Raw genomic sequence first — 23,328 nt, 5'->3', positions numbered from 1 at the left:
CGAAACACAAAAAGTCGTTGCGCCCTCAAGAGACACCAATGGAACCAATGGAACCAATGGAACTCTACTGGAACCCGTTGGAACTGTTGGAACTACTCTCTGTACATGTCTTATTACGCCCTCGTGCAGTACCAATGGAACCTATGGAACTCTACTGTATCCCACTGGAACCGTTGGAACATCGTCTCGTCGTCGTCATCGTCTGTACACCGTCTCATTGCGCTGTTACAGATCTGTGATACCCAATGGAACCTATGGATCTCCTTTGGAACTGTTGGAACTTCTGTAAATCGTCTCATTGCGCCTTTATTTGATTCCAGTGGAACTTATGGAACTCCAATGGAACTCGTTGGAAGTAAAAGAAGCATTGTTAATACGTTTCAATGGGTCCCAATAGAGTTCCATTGGTTCCATGTATCACGTAAAGGGCGCAATGAGAAATGTACAGTAGTTCCAACAGTTTCATTGGGTTCCAATAGGGTTCCATACGTTCCACTGGTATCATAAGGAGACGTAACATGAACTTCTGTTGCGGTTTCATCGGATACTAGCGTAGGTATTTAGTTGGACTGGATGGAACTGTTGGAACTTATGGACCAGTGGAACTTGTGGAACCCTTGGAACTCTAGAGGAACCGCCTTCTCACCGTACAAACGGATCATCGAGCATTGCAGAACCTGCTTAGATGCGAGTCAAACCGACCTGGCATCAACCCTCGACTAACACGATGGGCACTGGCTTTACAAGGACGGGACATAACCATCAAGTATAAGCCAGGAGTATTCTGCGACAATGCGGACGCCTTGTCAAGGTAGGCACTCGAACGGAGTGACGACAAAGATCCACACGAAGAGTTGGATCAGGTGCCTAACTTTGAAGACTTTAAGGACGAGATTAAAGTCTGCACCATACGGACCCTACGACGTCTGAAGGATAATGCATACAAGAAGAAGAAGAAGGACCAGAAAAAACCACCTGAAGTCCCACTCCCATTACCTCTTCCCGGATGTAACGTCATTTCGGACTGGGATGACCTAAGTACCACAGAAGTACGAGTCATTAACGTACCAGCCTCGAAGACGCCGGAACCGAACATAACGGAACCGACCATCCGGACCGCAAACACAGCGGAAGAGTCAGACGAGTCGAGCCCACATGGCGAGACACTCGTACCGCCCGTGTCAACAAACGCGGAACTGCGGAAAGCACAGTTGCGAGACCCGCACTTGAGAAAAATTATCGATGAACTGGAGAACCTGGATAAACTCGACTACAAGTCGAAGTACACCGAGCAATACCAGATGGCTCAACGACTCCTGTATCGATTGAAAACGATCAACGACAAGCTGAAACGATGCTTTGTCGTACCCCTCTTCATGCGAACGAACATCATACGGTCGCTACATGATGGAAAAACCGAAACCATTTCGGACGTGACAAAACGGTAGAAGCACTGAAGCTGCGCTACTATTGGGAACGGATGTCAACGGGTGTCTTCGAATACATTCGGAAGTGCCGACAGTGCATTTTGGCCAACAAGGTCCGACGTCCCCCACCGGGTAAACTCCAAAAGATAGAGGTTGGTGAAGCTTGGTATCGCATCTACGCGGACTTCAAGGGACCTCTACCTCGAACGCAGACTAAAGGATACCAATACATCGCAGTTGTAACCGACCAGCTGACGAAGTTGACCATCGCCCGGGCAACTAAAGCAAACACCGCGAAGGAGTTTGAAAAATTCTTCGTGGAAGATGTCCTGCTGAAATACGGAATGCCAACCTTCATCCACTCGACTTGGACCGCGACATTTTGGCTTGGGGAACCAACGTGAAGTTCCTTCGCCAATTACACTATCCAGATGCGCCGAACACTCCCGGCATAAGAGGCCATATAATAAGGACCTCCTCATGGTTGGAGACGCGAGTCCGAGATAACATAGAAGAACGGGACCGTGACCAAGAACGTAAGGAAATGGACCGTCGATCTCGGATCACACAAATCCAGTCGACACGTAATCCGTCGGATGCCTCAATCCCGCCACCACGCGCAGGCACAGCGGCTTACCAGGACCCTTTCGCGGTTCCACAATCCATACCGGATAACGAAATCTAGTTAACTCTGCAGACTGCGGACAGATTGATTGGCGAACTTTGCCAGTTACGAGACTCAAACTGACCCGCAGACTCCGCAGTACTGCCAAACAGACATCAACTTGGGCCACTTTGAAAACAACGCCAAGGAGGTCTGGTTTATTATCCGACCAGAGACGCAACGGACCGTCAAGAACCAGGATCGGCTACGGATTCTTAAAGTTAAAATTGATAGCTTCGCGGAAGACTTCTACAAACGGAAGCAACAGGAGGCAGAACGCAAGTTGAAACAATCAACTCCCGCGAAGAAGACTAAGGCGCAACTTAAGCCACCGGTCCAACCTGTCAAACCATTAGAGGTTCAACAAGATGAACCAATGGATGAAGCACCGCCACTCGGGAACGAACTCGAGGTCGGAGAATTTGAACAGGTGGACATGGACACTTCTGAAACCCTAACAACTCCGCAGGACGGCCAACCAAAGCCAATTGTCCGACCTACCCGACCAACAACTTTGCTTGGACTCTCACAGAAAGAGCCCATAACGGATGAGAAAGGTCCGAGGAGACTCCTTTTCTCACCTCCACCAGTCCGAACAAAGGAACAACTGTTAGAAATTTTGAAGAAGACTCCAACGGATGGAACACAACCGGGTCAGTCAGAGAAACCGACCTCGGCAACGAAGTCAGTGTTCACGTCCGGAGTCCATAAGAAGTTAATCCGACAGGCCAAAAACTACGACCTGGAACGGATACTGAATGAAGCTCACCTAACAGAGGGACTCAGGCTACGAAAGCTATCCGTTGACGAGCAACAGGCACTCGGTCAACGGATATATGCGCTGATTCAGGACAGGGACAAAGCTTTACGCCGATTGATGTTTGTGAGGTGCGGAAGACAGGCATTACGACAGCTTCCGTTGGATGCGGCCATTATCAAGCCAGTCCAACTACTCCGTCACCCCCGCATCAACCCTGCTGCCTATACCTTGGAAATGGCCCCTCAATCGGGACAACAAGTCACCGATAAAATTCGATTTGTAATGTCGGATAGCAGTGACGAATCTGACCACAATTACAAAAAGGGTGCCCAGATCGAGGACGACCCGACCTACGACGATGACTTAACGTGGCAAGAGACTCTGCTCATGGATCCACAAACAAGTTCCAAGTCCTCGTATGGATCTCGACCGGCTGAATCAACGCCGAAAAGGAGTAGATCTCCGGTGAAACAGATCTCACCGAACCGGGCAGCGTCTCAACCGGCAACGATGCCGAGTCAAACTCCGAAGGAACAGCCACGAAGGTTTACGCCCCGGAATACTCCAACTAAACCAAAGCAGACCCCGGAGGAGATGGACAAGACATCTCCAAAGGAGGTCGGACCTGAATCACAGAACGAATCGACTTTAGAACCGGTTAAATTGATCATCGACGAATCTCGAACGAACGAGCCGGCAACAGCTCCGGGTAAGAGAAGTAGGAAGAAGCAGCAACCAGCTGACGACTTCTCACGAGAATTTCACAACGACCCAGCCTTGAAGCATGTTCAGGACCTGACTCGGTCAGAACAAGACGTGAGCGTGGACACCGCGTTCCCAGAGGACAAAGAACTCTGGAACCCACTTAAGCCACGTCGTGCTAACCTCGTTGGAAATACCGACGCGGTTCGTATGAAACACGAACGCCTTGCGCAAAGGATGGCCGAGGTCATGAAACGAATGGGAGAACGATTCCGGGCGGAGAAGACCCGACCTGCGGCACAACACAGACTGCTACGACTCGGCAGAAACTCTTCGCACCGGATCCGAAAACGACCTCCACGACAACAGGTCAACTGGTGGTCAAGATGAAGAACCCTCAACCGGTAAGGGAACCTTCCGTGCAAGTCCAGGAAGACCCACTATTGGACGCGACAGTGATTAACTCGGCTAAGTTGGCCCAGAGGAAGATGAAGAAGAAGGAGGCTAAAAGGAAGAAATGAAGAGCCTGGAGGCGAACGTCGAAGCAGGAACGATAAAGCAGAGGCCAACCGGACAAGAGGTCCGACGCCTCCACCGCCAGTGATGGACGAAATCCTTCACCCGATGGAAACCCGAAACCATACGAAGGATTTAAAGGCGATCGGAACGAAGAATGGAGTCACGAAGAAGACACTGACGCTTCTGAATGGCCAGCCCCTGATGACGTACGTCAGCGGCTACCCGACGCTCAACCTGGCGACCGACCAGTCGGATTCCATACAGTACGACTTCACGTCGAAATAGTCCGAAGCGCCAGGAACGCCCGAACGGAAGGCAGAGACGTGTATCAGTCATTGGTGCGCGACCTCTCGACCAACTTAAGGATCGTAGGTCGGACCTCACCTTGGCTTACACAGAAGCTTATGATGGCAATAGTGGCATGGGCCCTGGACTTTGGATTAGCTGTAGCGGTCCACCGACAATGGAGAAGGATCGCCGAGCTGATTTCACCCGACATCATCCAGAAGCTCAAAAGTACCGCGGCCAGAAATCAAGATGACCCTCCGACGAGAATTTCATCAGATGTATCGGATACGCAAGAAACCCTCGCGGATCCTCCCTACTGCACATTGCCCGTATATATAACGTTATGTACGAGAACAGTCAGGGAAATATTGACGTCATAATGGACCTCCTACGACCTGTCATCGCAACGATGGTGGCAGAGTTTTCCCTTCAGACGACGAACGCGGAACGCGACTTACCAATTCGGTACACGGTACCTAGGTTCATACCGGAGCAGCAACGACGCGAATTCAAACTCCGGATGTCCTTCGTCAACCAAAAGCGCTCTCCCGAAGGCACGGAAATGATCGTGGAAGAATACAGCGAGTCGAATGAACAACCATCCGGAGAGGCGGCGGATATGTTGAACATCGCACGAGCGTCTGGTATGTCGTCACAGAAACGACTACAAACTAACCGACCTCGGGCACCGTTCGAACCGGTAACATACGTCAACACCGCCCGGCACCAGGACGAGCAAGTGCGACTAAGACAGGTCGGACCACAACAGGACGCTTCGCCCCGAGAGATACACAATCTCTCCCACCGGATTCGCCAATGGAAGGTTCACCGGCTCCGGAAGGTATGACTCAACGGAAGAGTCAACTCAAACCGGCCAAATCAACGAAGGAGTCGGCGAAGACCAAGGAGAAGACGCCCTCCGAAGAAAAGGACGAAGATGAAGAAGAAAAAGATGAGGACGATGACAACTATCAGACACCAGAAGGGTCGGAGGATGATGACGATGATGATAATCAACCTCCACCACCGGCTTTGGCACCGCAACAGCAAGGTGAACCGGAGATTGGACGGACTGCCGACGAACGACGGACTGCCGACATTGCAGAAAAAACAACTCCGCAGGGCAACAGACTCCCATGCGCGCACTCCATAATTTCCTTTTCGGATGAACATACCCCACAAGTCGGACGTCGTGATGCGATGCAAGCAGCGGCGTTGTACATAAACGTCGTCGCTGGGAACATTAGCGCATACCGACGCTTGGCTCGCAGCGAACGCCTGATTAACCAGTTACGAGCCTATGTACAGGACCACTTGTCGGAAATTCAACGCAACCGTGCTTCCGACCCCGGATGGACTCACACAGTGCCACCGACTTTGACCAATAGACTTTTGGAATACCGTCAGCAACAGGACCTGAGACGTCAAAGAGAAGAGCGGAAGAAGCTTAAGGCAGTCGACGAAAGGATTGCCAAAATGAAAGTCAACCCGCCCCCGACGAGACATGCACCAGAAATCACTGTTCGGTTGCAGCAGCCCACACAAGGCCGCTCCGACTCGGAACAGGTGATTCACGACGTACGAGAAGTGATAGTCGGAGACATTCACCGACCTCTACAAACCGCGTCAATCCAAATGATGATGCGACAGGACGACGGAACCATGAAGATGGTTACCCTACACCCTGCAACGGAGGAACAAATGGCGACGATCCCACAGAAGGTCGTCCCAGTGGTTACACAAACCCAGCCATCCGTTCCCCAGCAGATTCCCCAACCTGGACCTTCGGCACAACCAGTTGCCCCGTCGACGACTCAACAGCAGCGCCGACCTGCTAAACCATTAGCCGGACGCGACCTTCGGCACAGGCTCGGACATGACGCTCGACACAGAATCGAAGAACGACGAGCCTCTGCCGGATACGGTAACAGTGAAGCAACTCGACCTTCACCCGCTAAACGGTCCAGCCCGGAGAAGACTAGCATGGGACTGGTCGTCGACTCAACTAGTAAGTCGAAAAGGAACTTTGTTCCACCTGAGCAACAACAGGAACCGGAAGCCCACATGGCGGAACCGGCAGATCAACCTGAGGAAATGGATGTTGAAGTGGCAAATCAGATGGCGATGATGCCAACAGTGCAAGTGCCAAGCCAAGACGACCCTCGTTACGACAACGCCCGACGACAGGGAGTCGAGGTCTTTATGCCACATCCGAACGAACGGACGTACTACATCATGAATACTCTGGGATACGAGGAGCGACACCGACCACACATTTGGCGGATGGTAGAAAACCTGCGTCAGTTCCTCATCCGATCCGGATTCCAAACCAGATTCCAACTGAATAACTGGATGGGTAAGTTCAACATGAACGACCACCCTAATGTGGATCACCCGATTAACCGAGCAAACGCTTTGCCATCGGTGACTGACCCGGCACTGTTGGACACACCTTTGTCCACTCCGGAAAGGACGAGCTTAAGTCAGCTCGGACCTCAAGAGTACTCGCGCGACCAACTGGAGAGCGTGGCTCAAGGGCAACTACTTTTGCCATTACACCCTGTGGGGAGCACGCCGCACCGGCCATATACCACCAGAACTGGACACGGTCATAGCACAACTTGGCTCACCTATGCGAAGCATCATCTTGGCGGTCTGGTTACGCGACCTCCTTCACATACACGAACGGCACGCGTCCAAGTACGCCTTCCGGAAGGACTTTAAAGATCCCGATGACGATGCCGCCGAATTCGTGAAGTGGTACCGAGAAGAAAAAGCGTTACCTAGCGGATTCACCTCGAGACCGTACGGAGAAGGAATGTTAGACGACCTGGCACCCGGTGCAATACCAAACGCACACAAACTCCGTAGGAAGGTCCAGAAAGCCAAGAAAGCGCGAGCGGAACATCCCGGTCAGGAAGACGCCTCGCAACAGAGCGAGCACCCACCAGCAACATGTAAGCCTTACGTCTTCCGGCGCCTTGGTCTACCACCGAAACCTGACGACGAGGATTACTTCGGTGAAGATCCGCCGATTTCAGTCCCCTTGGGATAACAGGTTCCCACATAGGAACCCGGATCCCCGACTTCAACAGTAAGGAAGGGACACCAAGCCGAAAAACGGCGGAGTCGAGAATCGACCTGGCGGAGAACCTGCCTAGCTGAGAAACAGCCTCGACGACAAACGACGTGGAACGGAATTTTCTTTTTTTTTACTTTCTTCAACAACTTTAAACAGCAGACGTGAACCACGAATAAGCCAGAGGTGCCACCCACGTAAGTTGGCCGGATTCTTCGGTTAGACCCGGAAACGTGTGGTCAAGACCGGGGTGTTTCGGTTCTCTCACCGTACCGGTACGTCCCCCGAGGAATCCCCTGGAACGAACTGGGCAACCGACCTCAGTTCCCCAGTATGGCATGGGCAGATCGACAGCCACATCTGCTACACCGGAGCCAACAGACGCCCCGGCCCGCTAACATAGCATATCGTGAACCACGTTCTGCTACCGAAGAAAACTACTCCGGCCAACCGACTCTGGAGTACAGACCGAGAGGATGGCGCTAACATGGTGCGAAACACGTCACTGCGCTTGTTTCACACCATGTTTGCCTGGCACCCGTGGCCGACTTTGGGACCGGGTAACCGACCAGTAACTTTCATCACCGCAGACAGTGGTATCCTCATCGGCCCGGAATGTCACATGGTTCGGAATTGACCACAGAAGTCAATACTGACCTGTTACGACATCGAGCATTAAATTAAGGCAGGAGCGAAGAACCGGATTCCCGCCCAAAGACCTAACTCCGCAGACCGCGACTTTAATCACGTCTTCCTACCTCAGTCAACCACAGAAGTCGACCATTCCCGAGGTAGCTAAACTAAAAAGAAAGCGGTGCAGACCGTGACGCAGAACCACAATCCACTACCTTTGTTGACCACGGAAGTCAACCAACTTCAAGGTAGAACTCGGACCCCATTACGACTCGGATAACCTAGCCGACCACAGAAGTCGGTGAAGTTTCAACCTTACATCCGAAGGATAAGTCGTACCGGAGGAAATACCTAATGCAGACCGTGTTGGTCAACCACGATCTACTACCTCAGTTAACCACGGAAGTCAACCATCTTCGAAGTAGATGATCGAAACCAGAGTAAGCTGTGGAAATACTCCGGCAACCGGACTCCGGAGTAGAAACCAGCGAAGATTCCGCTAGCATTGCCCGGAACACAGCACTGTGGTGTGTTTAGGACAATGCTTGTCAAAGTACCCATGGCTAACCCCGGCAACCGGACTCCGGAAGTAACTCCTCGAATCGAAGTAACTCCTACCTAAAATCGACCACAGAAGTCGATTTTACCAACGGTAGCCGACCCTCAAAATGTCACCACTCGACCAACTGACGTCGACCTGATGGAAGCATACGGAAGTCACAAATCGGATTGCCTTACGGTAACCTTTACTGACCACGGAAGTCAGTAATGGAGGCCGCAGACCGCGGTATCTAACCACGAGTTTAGTCTGGCCTGATTCTCCGTTTGAACCCAGACCTACGGGCTCTCGACCAGGAACCCGTACCCGGAGTCCAACCGAAGTCTCCTCCGGAGGATATCGGATAAACCAACCGACTCACCGGTGACCATGACTACGCGCGGCTTGACCGCGCTGCCTTTACCCGAAGGGGCCCCCGACGGTTTGGCCAACATCTGACGACTCTTATGATATCCGAGGACGAGGTGACTCCGCCGACCCGCTTCCCCAGGACGTACCAAAGGAACATCCTAGGCAGACGCGCTAGTAGCCGCGAACTGCACCCCCCCCCAAAGCAAACCCCACCACGGACGTGCGACGTCTTCCCCCAACAGGAGCGGTAAGGCGTCACAGGTTCGCGGAACGGAAAGAAGAAACTCCAACCAGGGAAGTGAAGATCTGATTCTACCTCAGTTTGCATGCTGCATGGGGATGGAAACGGGCAGTCTGACATAAGTCGGGGCCCGAGGCACAACGCTGCCAAGGCGCGAGAACCGTACGCCGGTCTAAAGCCAAAGAGTCTGTCTTGTGGAGTGAGACCACAAAAGTCCCTCGATACCACAAGCGACCAAAAGTGCATGTTGAATGGCCAACAGACGCCATGGAACCGCCAAACTCGACGAAACTTGGACCGTCCAGAGGCAAAGTCACGGACCCGAACCAGGGCATGTTAGAGGCACGAACCGGATACTGCTCCAAGACGACTTTTTGGAGCCCAGATGGACGCCCAGAGGCTTAAAACGACCTCTCAACGGACGGAACCGACCTGGTTGAAGAATCACCGACCTCGAGTTGGATAACAGTATACCCAACCTCAGGTCGGATAACCGGTTCAACCGACCACAGAAGTCGGTTAAGAATACCGGATCGCTTTGATTCGCTTAGAACATCAGCGGACTAGCCGAAGTACGATATTTGAACGGACCAGCCACGTGGTAACCGACCTCCGGCCGTACAACATTACCACCGACCTTGGGTTGGATAACATTATACCCGACCTCAGGTCGGATATTAGAAGTCACCGGTAACAGGTCGGTGAAGGATGACGAAACCGAAGAATGGAATCGGAAACGACCTTGAAATGGACGAATTCGACCTAACGGGACTTGTCTGGCCCCACATAAGCCTAAATAACACAAGTCACCGAGGCCGACCATGGAAGTGCGTTATCACCGACCTGAGGTCGGATAACATTACAACCGACCTCAGGTCGGATATCCATCCTAAACCGACAGAAGGTCTGATGACAATTGTAAATCATCATTGGATGGAAGGAACAAAGAATTCCGACCGTACTTTCGAGCCAGTTCGCATCGAAAGTCATAACCAGGCTCGTGGTAGCAGATTTAAAGGTTTTAACCGACCACACTTTATCGGCATTACCACTTGGCGACCACAGAAGTCACATGACACAAGTACGATTTTGCCCGACCTGAACTTCGGAATTCGGGACTTAGCCGGATTCCACGACCACTGGTTAACTCACCAGCAGGTCGACCTTGGTCAACCGACCTCGGTCTAACTTCTCCGGAACGGACGGATACGAGTCGGACGTAAGTGTCAGCCGTGCTTACCCGACCTTGGACGAACTTACCGGTTACGTTGGGTAACCCGGGAACCGACGCCCCGGACCTGATACACCGGACTGTACTTAGACAGGAGACCCCGTGGAAACTCAAGACCCGTGGACGTCATCCTAGTCGGAATAATCCCCCCGGACAGATCTCGTTTAGTATTTTTATACATTTCCTAACAAACGGAATTGTATTTTACTTAGAATCTCTAACCAGATCTGTTTTGTATTACTTTTTGCTCACTGGAATTGTGATTAAACTTTATTACATTTTTCTTTCGCGCTGTTCGAACCGTCATTAAACTTTTCTTCTACTTTCTCCGCGAGCCAACAGAAGCGATACCGGTCCAACAACGACCCCCGAGCGGCTTCCAGATTTGCGGCCGTGAGTTGCTCGCCTTTCATGGATCTGGAAGTGAAGGATGGGACGGTTAACAGACACTGGACTCCCACTGGAAGAGGACGCGTACCGGCGACCCCACATGGGTCGACCGGAGAGGTGCGACGCTGGCGCAGTACTGAGTCGGAGCATCCTCACAGGAGCTCGGATTCCCGCCCAGAGGCATGTTAGAGGCACGACAGCCTGCGTGATAGATACGCCACTTTGCGTATGCACACATGCTGATTCGCCCTCTCTTGTACGTACGTGAGTGGCTGCACTGCACTCTCCGCCTAGCGGATCACACCGCGGGCGCACTCACTGAGCATACTTGCTCTCTCGCTCCTCTCTCTCGCCGTATGACTCAGCGCTTATACGCTCGCGTTGGATACGAGTCCAGTCTGCGCACTCACATTCCATGTGTCTGGCCAGCGTGACGCCGTTGCCGCCAGCGCATTCTATTCTCTACATTTCATTACGCGCTAGAACTCGCCCGCAGCAACTTGACTTGCTGATTTCTGCCAGACATTGGCTTTGTTGTCTTTTTCTCCCGCATTCACGCGGTATTTGCTCCACTTTATTTGTACAATAAAGGCATCTGTGAGCTCTCTGTGCTTGCCTGTCACACTGGACGGCTTACTTTGACATACTCGTAGTCTTTGAAATCCCGATGCGCAGACACTGCCTTCAAAACGTCCTCCGCGATCCGTGGCTTTCCAGTTTGCATGATTTCTGGAAGGTCTCCAAACGTTTGAAAAGCCAGGATTGACCCTGAACCAGCATTTACACGCCTTTCTAATTCTTTAATTCATCCATAACTCTACTAATTACGGTCAAATCCGCTGAATTCTAAGGATGAATGGGTTTGATTCAAGCTCTTTCGCTGCGTGCTTTTCGCAGTACTGCCGTTGTTCGGAGCTTCATCGGAAACATTATGGCACAACGTATAACATCGGAAACATTTGGCACAACGCTTCTAATGGTAAAATTACATAAATCAGAATCCAGGTCAAGTTCGCTGCCCGAGGAATTTGAATTTGTCGTTTATGTGCTTGAGTAAATTATAGTAATTAGACTACTAAGAGTTTAGTAATTAGACTACTAGAACTATTTTACTGTTAATAAAATGGAAATTCCGCGCTGACCTCGCGGACTTCATCGGACGCGCGCGCTCTGGATCTTGTCGCGCTTGCCGGGCAGCTCCAGCTTGACCTTAGCCTAGCGCTTCTTGGCCAGCGTCCTCTGCGCGCTCCTCCAGTTGGCGTAAATCTTGGTGCGCTGATGCAAAACTTCCTGCGGATTAATCAGCAATCAGTGCAATGTCCGTTGTTTTGCAAGAACAATAATTCCAGTAATAAATAACAGAACAATAATATTAGACTAGATTAACAGGAGAATAATAATTCCATTAAAGGACGCGGAGCTGGCTTACCTTGACGGTGAGGAGGCCGATGTAGTCGCGCAGCATTTCGGCTAGGACGTAGTAGTCGGTGATGCCATGCTCCTGGTACAGCCCGTCGATCTTCTCCGCCGTCTCCGCCAGCTGCGACAGCGCAGCGACGTGTGCTTCTCGCAGCTGGCCAGCATCGCTGCGCTCTTCGCGAACATCCCCGTCGCGCTCGCCAAATCTTCACAAATTAATCGGTAATAATTCATTCAACATTATTGATATAAATCGAAACGCAACCGAATCAATTATTTAAAAATTCCGAATTTAATTGGAATTAAACGAATCAAATAGACCGAAACATCCAGCAGAACCAGATGCTAGAGCGAAAAATTACTTAATGTTTTGAACTGCCCCGTTTATTACGTCGGCAGGGCCGGCAGTGTGGCAAGCAAGCAGCCGCCACCCATTGGCATGCTTCCAACCAGGGCATGTCTCAATACAGGCAATACCACTGACTCGTTACGTCATCACTAGAGTAGCTCGCATATTAGCGCGGCTATAGTAAAATGCTGGAAAAAATCGGCTTGCTCCCCTTTTTCTGTTTCTGTTGAATGGGATTCGAACGGCAAAATATGCGTATTAACTTCATCTATTTTCATAAATAAAAAACCTTTAAATGTGTATCCTGCATGACTTAAAATCGATTTCCCACTATTTTTTAATAATTTCCCCATACGAATGCAGTGTGCGGTACTGTTTGCAAGGCCTAGACTCCAACTCTGACTCTGACCCGCTCAGAGTCTGAGTCAGAGTCAGAGCTTGAGCGCGGGCCTGTTTGCAACTGTTCACCTTTAGTCGGCCTACACATTTGGTCGGAATGGAATATGGAATCGGAATGCAATAGTCGGAACGGAATACAAATATTCGGAATTAAAATTCCGGAATAGGAATCGGAATACTAATTTGTTAACGGAACGGAATATGATAAATTAATCGGAACGGAATCAGGTTTTCTCGGAACGGAATAAAAATATACTAGTAGACCCCGCGCAAACTGCGCGGAATAAATTGGCGATAAATTGTTATTTACGAAAACTACAAAGGACAAACCCATGACTACAAAATACAAATTTAGTTTTATTGAACGGAGCGTATAAAAATAATAATATAGTTTCACTGGCAGAGACAGACAGTATCTGCCATATACCGTACCTATTTGGTTGACTACTTATCATAACTTATGTCGTAAATTATTCTTTGTTTTGGCCATAGTTCACTGACATATTAATAGAAGTTAAAATGTATCACAGTTCACTAATTAACTGTTTAGGGCCGCTTTGAGAAAACATTGTGGCGTTCCGCTGACTTCAGATTTAATCTTAAATTAGACCCGAAAAATTTGACAATTTCCAGGAATACATGTATGCCTTTTTTGCAGATATAAAAAAAAGTTTTTAAGCTTTTCCTAAATCAATCAGCAGCATATGCTGGTCAGTTGTCAAGGACTACAAATAAGAAAAACTCCATAATTACTGGAATTTTTATAGCCGTATTACAGTAATTCTACTGGTTCAGATACCATTCTGAGCTTTGTTAAAGTTTAGCCGGTGCGTTCTGACCGGCAAAACAATCCAGTGATACGACGGTACGAACGTACGACCAACGATGATGTTAACCTTTAGACCACTTAGAATAAAAATACTTTTCGGTGTCCAGTTTCCTCCTACTGCTTACACACAAAACAATTTAAACTTGATGAAGACTTCAAAATTTCGCTGTATTCTTTGGTGAATTTTTTATCATTAATTAACGTCGACAACTTTAGCGCAGTGTCTTGGTTGCGACCCCCGCTGCAGATAGGCGTCGCCTGTGCCTCCGCTTTCCGTTACATGCTTGTAAAATTTTCCCGGGTTTTTTAGTTTCGACCTTTGATGGGAGATGATCTGACGGATTGCTTTATAGCTGGTGGAAATATGATTAGAAAGCGGATAAGTTCGATTTTTGAATCTTCGATCTGTTTGTTTTAAATTTTTTAATGCTAAAAAATGCGTTTTTTGTTTTAATAAAACCGTTTTTCTACGTTCCTTAGTCTTTTGGAAAAATATTTTAACCTCCCCTCCCTCCCCCTGCGGACATTTAAAATACGCGCTCCTCACTTCAGTCGCCGGAAAAGACTTGGGCCGCCTTCCGTCCCTCCCCTCCCCGCGGCGGTGGTTAGACTCGAACCCTATTCCGTACGCCCGGCGGGACTGGGACTCGTTATTTTACTCAAGCAGTCCACATCATTTCCAGTCGAACACAAAAATTCCCGAAATCGACTTTCAGTCTCTCACAAAATAATATGTTTATTGGCGATTTCCAAAAGAATGTTTATTGGCACGTCAGCACGATACAGTGAAACCTGTTTACTAAATACACCTTCGGTTAGAGCAAAACCGTATGTATTATCCAGGTGTATGTATTACACAGAGTTAAATTACAGTCTATGGGACGCGCCGGTTATAATTTCCGCGTATGTAAGTAATTTCCAAGTGTATGTATTTACCGGTGTGTATAAAAGACAGGTTTCACTTATTACCAAAGCCAACCGCCCTGTGGAAGCAGTTTCAATATTAAATCTAATCAACCCGTTGCGTAGGGCAACTACATTATCTTTTGGAGTTTGAGTCGTTCCCACTTTCCAGAAGATTTCGCATGTTCAGTTTTTAAGAAACATCACTTTCAAAGCCTACATTTTTTAAAAACTAACTCTTAATAAAAATTTTATGAACTAAAGACAATCGGATAACTAAGGGACACCAAAGTTCCATCAAGTGTAGATGAATGCTTTTCCTGAAGTTTTCCTATGCTGTTCATGACGGTGGTGGCGTGGGTGGGTTTGCAGTGGTGGGTTCTCCACTTTTCCCATAGACTTTGTATGTTAAGATCTTTTAAGATTTTCTCTGAAACTTCACATACTTTCCAAAAACTAACTGGTTTCTGCAAATCTGCAAACTAACGGCTATTAAATGACATATAGGCATCAAAGTTTGGTTCAGTGGCTCGCTCAAAAAAGGGAGACAGAAATGGAATTCGCTAAGGCTTATTTTATTAATATATAGGATTGATCCATAAAATTTCATTTTTTATTTAAAAGTGTCTATAGCAGTATATGTAATTACGCACTAGCCGTGTGAAAAAGTAGAATACTCATACTTGTACTTTAATAAAACATAACTTACTCTGCCACATGCAGACACCGCATTACCATGTTTACGTAATATACCGCTGCCTGAAACATTCCCTTTGAGATTGACTCACAGCCAATCCTCTCTCTTTCCTATCGCCATCTGATATACACTGCACTGCGCATGTCTTACACGCCGATTTATTACCCGAAAGCGAAAACATCTTTTGTTTTAAAACAATAACACTTGAACACCGCCTCGGCTTCTCTTAACTCACAGTATTCACGCTAGCTATGAGAACAAATTAGCAGCTGATTGCGAATAGATGAAAGCTTAATCAAACTACGGAAAGGCTAGAAGACGGCAAAAAGCAATCTGGACTCTGGAGAAGAATCTTCCTAAAAGCTTAACCAAACTACGAAAATGATAGAGGATCACACAAACAGCAGTCTGCAGAAGAATCTTTTTAACAAAAATCACGCTGGCGCTGAATAAGGTTTTGGTATATGAGCTACATTGCGTTATAGCGACTGTCATTTGATTTGTACTTACTACTTATATTAATTTTTGCATCTGTTCTTGTAATACATAAATACATACTACTGAAAAGTTGGTGTAGAAATGCCTGATACAGACAGCATAATCTGTGTTATTGGTGTTAAAACCGGATTACATATTTTAATTATACTTGCATTATCTACGATTATCTGAATCCATGTCCGGCATGAGCACCTGCCGCGGATACACCAACGACATGTAAGTAAAGTATTATATGATCGTTTTCCAAGCTGAACTGGGAAACGCTGGTTGGCTGGTTGGCTGGTTGGCTGGTTGGCTGGCTGGCTGGCTGGCTGGTTGGCTGGTTGGCTGGTTGGCTGGTTGGCTGGTTGGCTGGTTGACTGGTTGGCTGGTTGGCTGGTTGGCTGGTTGGCTGGTTGGCTGGTTGGCTGGTTGGCTGGTTGGCTGGTTGGCTGGTTGGCTGGTTGGCTGGTTGGCTGGTTGGCTGGTTGGCTGGCTGGCTGGCTGGCTGGCTGGCTGGCTGGCGGCTTAAAATAAATCCGGCCAGCCAGGTAAGTTTTTTAGGTAAACTTCCTTTTCGATCAATGTTTTCCCATAAATTTCGAAGTAAGGGTTTTGAGTGTCTCTGGCTTAAACTTAAAATTTCGAAGAGAAAAATCGTTATTGGAACTGTGTATCGGCAACCGGATTCCAGTGCAGAAGAAACAAAAGCCCTGTTTGAACATATGCGAGAGGTGCTCTTGAAGTACCCGGATTACGATCATATTGTTATGGGCGACCTTAACGTTGACAGTTCCCCGAAGTCCACCAGCCCGTATTTACGTTTGCTATCCGAATTTGTCGATGAGTTTTCGTTTGAAGATAAGGTGGTCGGATATACTCGAGTTGCTCAGCGCTTGGAAAAATCTGACGTCACCCTTATGTCGAGCGCCAGTAAGATCGATTACATATGGTGCAATCCAAAAACTTCATATCGGTCATTTAACGCTGAAGATGTTGATTTTTTGGACCATTGGCTGTGCAAAACGGTTTCAGCATACCCATGCAAAAAACCGGAGCACAAGTTTATTTTTTTTCGGGACTGGAAAAAGACGACGTTCGAAAACTTTCGAACTGAAGTCGCGGAATTTACCAGTCAGTACGTTAATTATGTTGATTATGTTAGTGTGGACGAAGAAGTTGGCCGTTTTGTTAGCGGTCTGTTTGCGATAGTCGATAAATGTTTTCCTGTAAAATCAAAACGAATTTCTCAAAGAGATGCTCCTTGGATTGACGAAAAAATTAAGCGCTTAACGAGAGAAAAAAACGCTGCTTACAAGCGGAAAAAAATGTCGAGAAATACTTTGGAATATCAAGGTAATAATCAACATTTTAAGCGGCTAAAGAAAGAGCTATACTTCTCGATTAAAAACGCAAAAAAGCGCTATTTTCTCGAAAATCGTAAAAATTCTGCTTTAATTTGGCGCGAATTAAATAAACTACTAAACAAAAACAAGCAGAATAACGATCTGCCTTTGATGTCCAAAAAAGTTCTTACCATGGAGTCGCCCTCATAAACAGTGTGAAGAGCGGGCTGCCTGTGCCCCAACGCGTTGGACTTTATCACGCATTTGTCCAGTCTCATCTGGACCGTTGCTCCACTGTGTGGAGCGGTGCGCCTGTGTCCACGCTGGAGCCGCTGGCTGTCGCGCAAAGAAAAGCCATTCGAGCAATTGCCAACTATGCCGAAGTGTCCACCATTTCGATCCTAGCTTTTAATGGGTTACCTGCCTGCCGTTCAATAAACAATAAACAATAAACAATGTAAATCAGTTAAACGAAAAGTTTGCTAGCATGGGGGAGCATGGTGTACAACAGCCGCCCGCGTGTGTACCGGATGAAAACGCCTCAGTTGCCTTCGAATTTGAATCAGTTACGCCAGAAATTGTCTCTGATATTTTTCTCAAAATGTTGAGCAAGAAAAAATGTGCTGGCCCGAACGGAATTCCACAGAAGCTTTTGCAGAAGATTTATCCGTTGTTAACTGTACCGATGACCAACTTAATAAATCAGTGCTTTGTTAAGCATACATTCCCCACAATTTTTAAAATGGCTGATGTCATCGCATTGCCAAAATGCTCCAGCCCGACTTCACCGAATGAGTTGCGGCCGATTTCTCTTTTGTGTAATTTGTCCAAAGTTTTTGAGAAAGCCGCACAAATGCAGCTGGTAAAATTTTTAAAAGATCGGAATGTGTTATCGCCTAACCAATCTGGCTTTCGTAATGGCCATTCGTGCGAAACGTTACTGTTGAAAGTGACGGAAGAGTGGAAAGCGGCAGTGGACAAAAGAAAAGTTGTTGCAGTTTTATTTCTTGACCTGAAGCCGCATTTCCATCAGTTTGTCACAATACGCTGTTGAAAAAGCTCCGTGATATCGGCGCAAAATCATCAGCGCTGTCGTGGTTTCACTCGTACCTGACCGGCAGACTGCAGCGAGTGCGGGACGGCAAACGTGTGTCACGATGGGCGGAAGTCAAAACTGGCGTCCCGCAAGGATCAATTTTCGGACCAAATTTGTTTTCTGTTTACCTTAATGATTTCCATCAAACCGATGTCGGAGACGTGAGACTAGAAAGCTTTGCCGACGATACAATTGGCTATGTTACGGCGGATAGTAAGATGGCTGCAGCGGCTAAGCTAGAAAGTGCACTCCCGGCTATCACAGAATGGTTTAACGCCAACCACCTTGTAATTAACGAAAAAAAATCGAAACAAATGTATGTGTCTTCAGCTCGTAATCGTGAAACGAATCAACCTACAGTTGAGTTGAATAGTCATCGACTTGAACCAGAAAATCCGTTAAGCACTTGGGGGTGATAATTGACCAGCACTTAAAATGGACCGAACATTTCAATAAGGTCCAAAAAAGTGTCAGTCATTTATTGCTCTCATTAATCGTGCGAAAGACGGCCTGTGCGACGCTTAACGTGTGGGACTTTTTTACGCGTTCGTCCAGTCTCATCTGGACTACTGCTCTACCGTGTGGAGCAACGCGTCTGTGTCCCTGCGAGAGAAGTTAGCCGTTGCACAGCGTAATGCAGTCCGGGCAATTGCGAACTATCCGACGACACCTGTAAAAATGTTGATGGACCGTTTCGGAATCGTTCCCCTATTTACCCGATGGAAGCACCAGGAGGCTATTTGGCTGTACAAGATCAAACATCCTGTGCCGTTCAACGTGCCGAACTACATAATGGATTTGGTAAAGTACGAGGAAAGGAAGCCATACCACCTGCGTAACGCCGATAAATCTACCATCAGAACGAAGGCCGCGTCAAAATGTGGGGAAACCACATTGGCATGGCGACTGAGCAAGCTACTGGATAAGATCAACTTTTGTGGCAGTGATATTCTTGAATTACGTTCTCTTGGGTGTTTTAGAAGTGCACTATACACTGCGGGCCTTTTCTGAACTACTGTTGGGTATTGTTTTCTCCCTAGTTATGTTTCGTGTGTGATTATACCCTTCTAACTTTGACTTCGATGTTTTTGTCTTTAGCATCTACCAGCCAGGTTTAAAATCCCAGGCTAGACTGTCATCCTAGCCGGAAATGGGCTACCTGCTCTGACTCGAATTAAATTAAATTAACTAACGTATAGCAACTGTTGACACAGTGCAACCGATAGTCCATCAAATTGCGATCCTCTTATATCTTATTTGTATTTCACTGCAATAACTGTGCAAGCATAGTGAGTTTTACGAAGGTGATATGTCTTTTGTTTGCAAAATCAGTTCTTTTTCGAGAAATTACCGCACAGAAAAGATTAATTAGAATTAACACCTAAGTTGCCATGTGCAGACAGAAACGTTGGCCATTGCGCAAGTGGTGCTGCGCGGCCGTCAGAGACTTCCGCCGTCCGGTACCGGCTGGTGGTGCGCGGCCGTCAGAGACTTTAGCCGCCCAGTACCGGGCGGGTGGTTCGCGGCCGTCATACCACCTTTATACCACCTTTGGCTCCTAATACCACCTTTCATACCACGTTTGGCTCCTGATACCACCTTTTGCACACCACGTTTGACTCCCCATACCACCATAAATTTCTTTAAACTTTTATTAAAATTTTTATAATACATCAAATGCTCTTATGATGTTTTAATGGAAGGGAAAGTCAGTGGATTTATTCCCCCGGCAGGAGGATGGGCCTCTCATTCCATCAAAGACTGTGCAATTGCCATTCGCCATCGGCATTTGGAGTGGGCGGAGTTGTCCACAGTTATACGCTAAGCGGATACGACTCACTGTAAAAAAAGGTGCCAAGTTGACTCGACAACACAGTACATTACTACATGTATTGACGATCTTCAATTATACCAACCACAGGACAATAAAGGCTGAGACACACACATTGATTATGCTTGTATTTTGTCGATAAAATAAATTTGTATTAAACCGGCGCTGCTAAGATAGGCATGGCATCGTTTCGAATCAATTCAATCAAATCGCTACTGCGGGATGAATGAATTTATCTGCTTAATTGTGTTGTTCCGCGTGAGCAGCAGTCAGCAGCGAATTAATGCGACGAGTATACAATTTATCGTGTCGAACAGAATAGAATATCTGTATTTATAGAGAATAGAATATCTGTATTTATTCTTAAAAAATTGCCTTACCAGTTAAATAAGAATAATTCAGCAGTATCAAAAGAAAAACATGACTGTAGAATGCTGACAAATTACACTAATAAACCCTAATACAAAATCAAAATTTACGCACCTCTTCCGCCTGGATGTTCCCCAGCGAGTTGTACAGGCTGGATGGATCAAGTGTTCCGCGACGCAATCGAATCCATCACTAACGTACGGATGGACTATCCGACGTGGCTCCAGGCATCCTTTCCCGTTCGTCTAGGCGGTTTGGGGATCAGACGCACCGAGAAGCTAGCTCCCTCTGCCTTTCTGGCATCGGTCTCCTCGTTGCACTTACTGATCTCCAAGCTGTGTCCGACGGTTAAGCCAACGGATGTGACGGTAGCCACTCGTGCCTGGAAAATTATCGCCAACACAGACGACCTCCCGGCGGAAGCACTGCGACACGTTCAGAAGGCCTGGGACACGCCTACGACGCTGCACGCATTTTCTAGGCTGACCTATTGCGTACTGCAAAGGATGAGATCGCTCACCTGAAGGCTGTTTCAGTCCGGAATCCGGCGTATGGATCCATGCACTGCCCGCAGCAAGCCTCGGTAATCTGCTGGAAAATAATGCTCTCCGCATCAGTGTTGCGTTGCGTTTGAGTGCACCAATCGTATCCCCGCACGTGTGCGTGTGCGGCGGATCGATTGACGAATTAGGCCGGCACGGACTCCGTTGCAAACGATCTGCCGGACGGCTGCCACGACACGACGGTATCAGTGGGGAGCTCAAAGGCTGCGTCTCCAATTCAAAGCGAATCTAGCTTTGGTACGGTTGCTCAACCGCACGAGGTGGCTGTATGCAGTGGCCACGCCTACAGATACGGTACGCGAAGCCACCTCGCGAGGTGGAGTTGCTGTATCGCAGTAAGATTCGCTTCGAATTCGGGACGAAGCCTAAGGACAGCCGGTTTCCCAGCCAGAATGGAGCCGAAAGGTCTTTCAGCGAAGGATCGCAAAAGGCCGGATGTGATCACACTCGTACCATGGGAACGCGGAAAGCCGTGACTTGCGTGGACACACTTGCTGCCACGTATATCGACCGCACCTCAATGAATGCCGGTCCCGCACCTGAACACGCCGAAAGAGCGAAACTGACGATACACAGCTGGCTGCAGCCACGCTATTACTTCATGGCGGCAGCATTTGAAATTTACGGACCGTGGGGAGATGGAACAAATCGGCTTGTGGAGAAGGTTGGGAGCGGCATCGCCACCGCCACACGCCAGAAACGTGCGAAAGAGTTTTTTAGACAACGACTCTCTATCCAGATACAGCGGGGGAATGCGATTTGTGTAATGGGTACAATTCCCGATCAGGATAGCATCGAGGAAGTGTTTCTGTTATAAATGTTTTCTAGTAAGTACTAAGTTTGTACTTGTGACATGATACTTATTAAAGGTTAGCAGTCCTATAATTTCTGTTCGACCTTTAACGGTTTAATATTATGATTGATCAAATCAGAATAATTGCAGGCACCGTGGTTCCGCCTGTCTGTCCCCCGTACGTGGTCATGCAGAATTTCGGGATTAATCGTCTGGGCGGCGTGCTGTGCACTTGCGGGAAATTGGTCTCTCCTTCAATCGACTCAGCAAATGGAGCGAGGTAAACAGGCACTTGTCGCTGCTGTAATCGATAACTCCCCGGCCGACAATTACCACTTTCGACCACCTTCGATTGCACTGGTATTTTCCCTAATGATCCTTAACGACAGATTCGCCCGCTACTGCACCACACCCACAACTTGGAGTCGCTGAATCTGAGCTTCAACCCGCTGAACGCATTACAGGTGACCGACGTCTGCGGGGTGGGCGGGGAGGAGAGCCCCCTATGCCCCTTGCAATCGGCCAGCTGCGGCATGATCCGCGTCCCGCACCGTCCTTCCCGCAGCTCCGCCGGCTGATTCTCAATGGGAGCCGCGTCGATGCGTGCATGGCGCTGCTGGACTGGTTGCCGCAGTAACTCAGCCAGTAAGTCGCTCACTTTAATCAATTGTCCCCTACTTGGCCCGTCTGCAGCGAGAAGAATGCCTGCCTCGGCTGCCGGGAAGTCTCGGCTGCCGGCGATTACCCTTCTCAGCCGACACTCCACGGAATCTGTCAGCATCGATCAACGCACATTCCCGCTTGCAGTACAAATCCCACAGTCCGGCTGAGTAGTCAGCCGATACTTTTGCGGTCGCTGCTGATCGATTAACTGGCACCGCCGTAGCGTAGTACAGCCTGTGCAATATTTTTTGCAAATAGTTTCTCTTTTTTAACACTTTTAAGGGTAATATTTTGAAATAAAATTTGTTCATATAATTTGTTAATTTTTTATAAAATACTCTGCATATTTTGCAAGGTTGCTTATTTACAACAATCATGACTTGCCGGCATTGGAATATTATTTTCCGGCTCGTATTTGGTCCCTGTTTTGCTCTTTCATGCCACAGTTGTACCGTGTTCCAGTTAACTAAATGGACTGCTGCTGGGATACATCTAATGAGGATTTTAGTTATGGTGTGTTGCAGCGTGGAAGAGCTGCACCTGAATCTGAGCGAGTACGCGTCGTTCGCGGGAGTGCACAGTGAGAGGGCAGCGCCTTCCCGGCCTGAAGGAGCTGCACACCGACTGCAACTAGCTGGCCTTCTGGTGCAAAATAATGCGCATCGGGCGCTCCTCCCCCAACTGCAGACCCTCTTCGCCAGCCACAACCCCCTCAACGACCTCCAGGTGGCTTTTTTACACTAAGGATTA

The 23,328-nt window shown here is 48.3% G+C and overlaps 1 long non-coding RNA gene across 1 annotated transcript; it reads left to right on the top strand.

Moving 5' to 3' along the window:
- Positions 1-21,130: 21,130 nt before the first annotated feature.
- Positions 21,131-22,552, top strand: LOC129585613 (uncharacterized). The gene is made up of 3 exons (XR_008690045.1): positions 21,131-21,949; positions 22,066-22,195; positions 22,305-22,552. It is a non-coding gene; the product is annotated as an uncharacterized LOC129585613 (long non-coding RNA).
- Positions 22,553-23,328: the final 776 nt, after the last annotated feature.

The sequence above is a fragment of the Paramacrobiotus metropolitanus genome, unplaced genomic scaffold (genome assembly GCF_019649055.1).
Source record: "Paramacrobiotus metropolitanus isolate TYO unplaced genomic scaffold, Prichtersi_v1.0 Parri_scaffold0000017, whole genome shotgun sequence".
Lineage (NCBI taxonomy): Eukaryota > Metazoa > Tardigrada > Eutardigrada > Parachela > Macrobiotidae > Paramacrobiotus > Paramacrobiotus metropolitanus.
The sequence above is the reverse complement of the archived record's forward strand: the minus strand, read 5'-3'. Positions and strand labels throughout refer to the sequence as shown.